General features: G+C 36.7%; 1 pseudogene; it reads right to left on the bottom strand.

Annotated features, from left to right (window-relative positions):
• Window positions 1-2,174: 2,174 nt before the first annotated feature.
• LOC137959765 (thermospermine synthase ACAULIS5-like) lies at window positions 2,175-4,511 on the bottom strand (annotated as a pseudogene).
• Between the last annotated feature and the right edge of the window lie 3,314 nt (window positions 4,512-7,825).

Raw genomic sequence — 7,825 nt, 5'->3', positions numbered from 1 at the left:
GGTTCAAGTTGAGACCATTGCCATTACCTCCCAGCTTGAGGGGGAGAAATAGAAGAAGAAGTACAAGAAAGATGTATTTTATTCCATATGTTGTGGTAAGTTTTAAGTAACAAAAATATTCAAAAAAGGGGGAGCACAAAAGACAAAGTTTTTGCATCTATGAAGAATTGTATTTGTCAAGAATTTTTTTTCAGCAAAAGAAAATTGAAAACCAAGAATCATTTTCATTGCAAGCTAAAGTTGTAAACTTCACTTTTAGGGGGAGTGTTGAAGAGCAAATATGGAAGAGTCTTACACGACTCTCAATTAGAAGTCTTACAGAGCCACAATTATTATGGAAGGAGGTCTCACAAAAGAGTTTCAGTTTAAAGGTGTTTTAGTTATGTCAGTCTTCTATTTATGTTGAGTTATTTAATTATGTTAGGACTTATCTTTAAGTGTTAGAGTTTGGGTGTAATTGGGACAAAAGTAGTTTAATTGTAATTGGACTCTACTACTTTTCTCTATTATAAATAGGGGTTCATATACTCTGATAACAACTAGTCAATAAAATTTTTCTCTTTTCCAAAAATTCAACATCTAGAGATGGCCCCCTTTAAGATTTTGGTCGTCGAATAGATGGACAAGGCTATCAATAGTTTTTTAGGACCAACTTGCATGTTGCAACAAGGTTGAGCGATTCGACATTTGATGACAACACCCTTTGATACTCTATGGCTTGAAAACTACGAACCTTTAGACTAATGATCTAGTGTCTAGTAAAATATTTTCATGGGCCCAACAACTTGTGTCATTAATTGATGACTCTAAAATAAGACATTGTCTCATAGACTAGTCTTCGTTAAAGGTGTATTAGTTATGTTAGTCTTCTATTTATGTTTATTTGTTCAATTGTTCTAGGACTTATCCTTCAATGATTAACTTTGGGTGTAACTAGGATAATGGTAGTTTAATCGTAATTGGATTCTACTTGTTTCTTTTATTATAAATAAAAGCTCATTGTACTCAAATTATAACAAGTCAATGAAGTAGTTTTCTTTTCTACAAATTCAACATGAGGCATCTGTAGGCATAAAAATTTCATAATCAAAATTAGAACCTCTATCAATGATCTAGATAGTCGACATTGATCAATAACCAAGATTGAATGAACTTTATTGTCAACTGACTGATGGTCAAAGTCAAAGATCTTGATAAACAAAGCACAGACGTTTTGTCCAGCAACCAATCAATTGTTAAAATCAAAGTTTCAATCAAAATCTTGAACTATTTCTATCATCATAGATTAATTTACAATTAAGATGAAGTGGATTAGAACGGGTCTATCATCAAAATCAGTTTAGAGAAGAATGCCACTTAAGTACCACATAAGTGCCACATAACCAAATGAGGTGGCACATGGGTGACACATCGCATTGCAAGAGAGTTCCACCCAAGAAAAGAGATGGTGACATATGGTGTCATTAGAAAGTTTCACCTAAAGAAAGTATGTGGCACCATTCCCAAATGGTAGATAAATTGTCATACTCTCATGAGAAGAAGAAGAAGAAGTCTTGCTACAAACCTCTCTCTCCTTGAATCTCAACTCTCCCAACGCCTCAAACTTCAAGTTACTCTAGCCCTCTTAGTAAAGGTAGTAACATACATTATTCTTGCCACTTCGTTGTCACATCTTTGGAGCCGTTGTCACAATATGAGACCGAATTTCCTCTTCAAGCATCAAGTGATGACTAGTCGTAAAACTGAAGTTAGTCAAATAAGGGAAGCTTGTAGTTCGCCCATCAGGTAATTGAAGGCTCAAATCAAATTCATGTGTGGAGATCGAATCATATGACTAAATTAGAGGTAGGACCACTTATGACTTGAACTCTTTGTAACTTTTTTGTAGTTAAACTTACAGTCGTGACACTTCATAGATCGACAGACCTATTGGGCTTTCTATTTGCTTTTTTAGTCACTTGCAAAAACAATGAGGTGAGACTTGGGATTTGATTTTTTAGCCTCTTGCAAAAACAATGAGGTTAGACTTGGGATTTGATTTTTTAGCCTCTCTGCAAGACAGCCAATCCGCCTCAGGATAAACTTATTCTAAACGAATACCTCCATTTCTGAGATCTGAACTCAAAGATAATTTATTAAAATTGTTTCAGATTTTGTCTGCAATAACAGATATATTCTGGAAGAAGAACAGAATCCCACATCCTCTTTAGACAACACTCATAAACCTTTGGAACTGCTTCTGTAGACTCTAGGACGTTGATTCCCCACTCTCGCCGGCGATTCTCAAGTACCCTTCAAAGACCGGAATTGCTCGAGTGTGCCTTCCCATGCCCGTGCAGAAATCTCGCGTTCTCCTCCGTGTATACATGAGTTTCATTCAACAGTCTGTCAACATAAAATTCCAAGAATCATTTGCATGCTACGTTCACTCCGCCTCCGGACTGATGATGGACTATGAATCGTCTATGAAACACTTACGAGTTGTCAACTGTCTTGTTCATGACAGTGGAGGCGACGAAGGAATCGCCATTCAAATACTGCAACTCACCCTTGATTCGATCCTTGATATTTTCGTCCATTTGCTTGGCATCGAAGCTAAATGGCTTATCAGAGGCCTTCAAATGCAATATTAAGCAAGAAATCGCAAACTGAAGTTAAGTCCATAGTAGTGACAAATGACAAACCGAAATGAAAAAACAACCTACCAGGACCCATCCCCAGGTATCGGCAAAAGAAGGGATATGAGCAGTGTACGCCACCACATCTGCAGAATTATCCCCTCCAGTCAACCATTTGAAATCCATTTGAAGTTTGAAGAAAAAAAGAAGGAACACTCACATTTGAAAACCTGCTTGAGGGTGTTGTAGATGGAGGAGAAGACCTCCTTGTGCGTAAGAACACCCGCAGGTCCGGCCTGGGGAGACAAAACAAAGTTAGAAGAAATTTATTCCCTCGTCACAGGCAGCACTGAGAGATCATTTTGAAGAATTCAAAACCAGAGGAAAAGAGAGTTGAAAGAGACACACTTGAGTTACAAAGATCCCATTGTCGTTCAGCTTGGGCTTCAGCACCTGTTCATAGAAGCTTTGGGTGTAGAGCTGATAGCAGGGCCCTCCTTCCACTGGATCTGCTAGGTCTCCCACGACGACATCGAAGTTTTCGTTGCTTGCCTGCATCTCCGCCCTTCATCAACACGCACATTAATTATTGCTCTAATATACTTATTCACTCATAATTTTCCCAAAGAAATAAATTCAATTACTTCCTTATGTAGGGGTGGGGAATTAATCATGCACCTGTGTTACAGGAACCATTTTACAAGAAACAGCAAAGACGTTCAATGCATCTACAGCAAATGATTATGTTCTATTGAAAGGAAATTAATGAAACGAGATATTTAAATGCTAATCTTGGGAAATTTCAGTTTATGGACTCACTTAGCGTCGTTGATGACGAGGTGAAGCTTCTCGTCGGCGAAAGCGTCGCTGTTGGCCGTCAGATACCTCCGGCAGAAATCGACGACCTCCTGCATGAATGCCATGAAACGTGGAAATTTGAAATGACAAGTCGGAAGAGAACAAGTTGGGGTGGAAGAAGAGGATTTCTTTTCCTTTTATCACCTGATCAATATCACACATCACGACTTTCTCTATATTTTAATGCTTCAAAATTTCTCTTGCAGTAGACCCTTCGCCACCTCCCATTATAAAAACTTTTTTGGGACTGCAAACGAAACAAATACAAGAAAAAATCGATGAAGATGATATTTAAGCGTGATGGATGGTTTCCAAGGGGAAACGGGAAAAAGTGTAAGCATATGCAACTTGCTTGGGATGAAAGGAAAGAGCAGGATGAACTAAGCATTCATGGTAAATAAATTCATCCATTTCCGCGCTCTGCATCTTGCCATCAATCACCAAAGCCTGAGTCGCAGAAAAATGAAAAGAACAATTAGATCAAGAAAAGAACATAGGACATAGAAATAATAAGTGTCAAGGTGACAACGCTAGACAAGGAAAGAAAGAGCATGATAGCCACCTTGCCGAAATGTTTTGTGTCCAGAAGAGCAATCTCCTGATACTGGCTTGCGCCTCTATGCAAAACGCTGACCAAAGATAAGAGATCGATTAAATAAAAGATCAGATAATTACATTTTTGGTTTCCAGCAATGTATTTCTTAGACAATGCATTGCTTGTTTTACCAAAACAACAAAAAATAAAGAAGAAGAAGAAAGAATTTCTGCTTCAGATAAGCCTAAACTACATCAAAGCTTGAAAGAAATGCCATAAAAAACTTTTGTCTTTGCAGATACATGCAAGCCGGAAGAAAATCACCTTTTAAGAGCAAAAGACCATTTGAGATCCTCATCGATCTCTTCCTCATACCAGTAGCAATTGCTTTTGCTATCTCCTGTTAATCCAGCGCCTTGCGAGACTGTGAATCCGTTTTCGAGGCTCATCTCCACAGCTTCGCCCATTTCTACCACACTAAAAACCAATAAAAAACGCCAAGAAAGAAAATAGTTCCGAATGGAGGTGAAGAGGCTTCCGGGGGAGAGCTCCAGCGAAGCGAATTTATACAAAATGAGAGAGCGGTTACATCAAATTAAAGGGATAAAACCGGATACGAGGGAAGAAGCACGCGCGGAGGAGAAGAGTGTTCTGCATCAGCGGGTTTGGCTAAAGAAGGCAATTAGATGGGATGCGTGATCTCCATGGGACCCACCACAGACATGGAGGGATTGTATACGTGGCAAATAGGTGGGTGAAGAGGCAGCGAAAGAGAAAGCTCTAGTGGGACCCATCTTTTATTAATGACAGAGACGGTCGTGAGATGCAGGTGGGACCCACACACGAGGAGAAGTTGTCGAGCACGGAGGCTATATATTCATTCAGCCCTGCCGAGCGCCGAGCCAACCTGAATCGAACCGAGTTTGATTTAAATATTTTGTACTCAAGCTCGAGCCTAATAATTTTAACTGAGTTTGAGCCTAGGCATACATATAAAAACTTTTTCAAAAAATACAAGTTTAGAGTTCGTGCTCTAACATACATTTAAAAAAATACATGTCAAATAAATTGTATATAAAATTATGCATACATTTTACATAAAATTAGGAATAACCTCTAATTAAAATTGGGCATAAGGGTGGCACCGAATCCAGCTGAATCCTAACCTTGTTCAAGCCGAGCTTGATTTAAATATTTTGAACTCGAGCTCGACCGACCCTAGCCTCGAACATAAAATTGTAATCAAACTCGAGCCTAATAATTTTAACTGAGTTGGAGTTCGAGCTCTAGCTGAGTTCGATCTTAACCTACATTTAATACTCTATATAAAATATATGTCAAATAAATTATATATAAAATTATGCATACATTTTAAAAATATAATGATAGGAGAGATTCAGGATTAAATTTCAATAATAGATTAGAACGCACCAATATTAATCTTTTTAACTCCAAATGTAGTTTAACTTATTTTGTAATTTTTGAATTTGGCCATAAATTTACTAACCTCCTTAGTGCCCCTAGTTGAAAATTTATATCCTATGATACTTATTTCCAAAAAAACCTTTAAATAAAATCCTATTACTATTAGTGACTTATTAGAAAATTACAAGTAATATTTTAAAATTTTCTTAGGAAAGTTAGGCCCTCTTATTGCCTCTTTAAGGAAAATAAATAAAATTTAATAATCAATCTAATATATTACTATACTTATCGATAAATTTTTAATCAAATAAAATGTCCAACACAAAATTGTTATGAAAATTGTCTCATGCTAAAAGTATTATAGCATCAACTGTCAAATACTTATTCAAAAATTTTCTATACTATGTTCTTGCCCATCTTAGTTGGAAAATTTGACTTAGAAAATTATATGATTTTTAATAAGAATTTTCAATTAGAAAAATGTTTACAAAAAACATGAGACACTAATAATCCCTAGAAACTTATTTCTACTAAAATGTATTTTCAATTTCTTCAAGAGCCATGAAGGAGTTTAAGAATTTTTTTTTTTCACTTTATGATCTCGCACGTGTGAAATCACTCGAGCGAAAGTTGCACATGTGAAATCATTAGCGGCCTCGATGATCGTCGGGGATAACGGTTCCGACAGAGGCGGCAACGACAGAAGTGTCGGCTACAGAAACAAAGACGAAGGCAGGCGAAGGGGAAGAAATCGAGCGGCGGCCATAGAATCGGCGGTGATAACCTTCCCCCCTCCTCGCTCCGCTCGACTCTCTGGTCTGAATCCCACACCGCTTGTTAAATTAATGAGCCGACGCGCGAGGTTTCGAGCCGAACCTCTAATCGGTCGAGCTTGGCTCGTTAATTTAAACGAGCCGATCCCAGATCTCGATCTTGGCTCGAGATTCAGGTATACCAAATCAAACCGAGCCGGAATCGAGCTCGAGCTAAGCGGACCGCGTGTCCCTATGCGGTCTGACATAAACTATGACGTGAGTGGAAGACTTTAGGACAATAGTCAATTGGTACGGGATAAAATTTTGGAGCATCCAAAAATTAACTGAGACATAGCGGTGAAGGTGTTGTAGTTAATAAAATAATTAAAATTTTAATAGAAATAGATTTAAAAATAAGTATAGTAAAAACTTACTTTCACTTTGTAACTTTAAAACTTTTTTAAAAATTTGTTGGAATTGATTCTATTAGTCTTAAGATTTTCAATTAAGTTAATTTTGATGGTAACAATTATTTAAAATACTAATTATATGTAATAAGTATATATTTATACTTAAAAAGCTTTAAAAAAAATTCTTGTAGCATAACTATTTTACTAGCTAAGGATCGTCGGAGCGGCCCACTAATTTTGACCAAATAGCTTATCGGTGTTTATTCAATTAAACAAGAAAGAGAAACCACTCAAAAAAGAAAGTATTCACTCTAGCATTGGATAACTTGAACCTAACTACTCTTTATAGGTTTTGCATCTTTGTATTTTTCTCATTTTCTCGATTAATAGGGTTTAATAGGGTTAATGTCGTATCTTCTTTCTATTCTTTCCTATTTGTTCTTTTATTAGTTTCCCATTTGGAAGGAGCAAATAAGTTTGAAACTCTAAGCTAAGTATTTAATCATTTTTTTGTCTTCATTCCTCTCATGGATGATTTGAATTTTAAAACTTTTCTCAATCTCTCTTAGTTAATAGCAATGTTATTGAAACCGAACTTGTCATCAAACATGTAAGACAACCAATTTTGATCTAACTAGGTTACATTGGATTCGACTGTCAGTTGGACCAAAGTGGGATGTTAAGTTTAGATTTATTATATATATTTTATTTCATTATTTTTAGCACACTCTAGTAGATTGGAAAGTTGGTGTTGACGTACAATGAGTCAATCCATGAAACGGTGAGATCGTGAGTACAACAACATAAGAGCATTACAAAACTTTAGGAGATGTAAGGTCCAACTTTAGATTTAATCCTCTAATTTGATCTCCATGCACGAATTTTACTTGACCTCGTATTATGTATGGAAGCTTCAAGGATGACAACAAAGTAACATCAAAAGAAATTGCTTGTTACTACAAATCTGATAAATTGTTAAATTGATTGATTTGAACTGTCAAGAAAACTACCTAAACTTTTCTTTTCCAATGACAAAAGCTTTGTCATGCTTGAGACTTAGGAGAAATTCTCAAAAAGTCTCACCAAGAGTTCTCTCCAACTCTTCTCTAGGTTCTCCCCTAAGGGGGTACCTTTATTTATAGGATGGTGGGCTTGGTTCAACCACCCCTCCTTTTTCTCTCACTGATCTTGTCCCTCTCCCCTTAACTAGATACACATACAACG

This window comes from Aristolochia californica, unplaced genomic scaffold (assembly GCF_029961685.1).
Source record: "Aristolochia californica isolate CCGP_79_NKW_82.1479 unplaced genomic scaffold, dmAriCali1.0.hap1 SCAF_3, whole genome shotgun sequence".
Classification (NCBI taxonomy): Eukaryota; Viridiplantae; Streptophyta; class Magnoliopsida; order Piperales; family Aristolochiaceae; genus Aristolochia; species Aristolochia californica.
The sequence above is the reverse complement of the archived record's forward strand: the minus strand, read 5'-3'. Positions and strand labels throughout refer to the sequence as shown.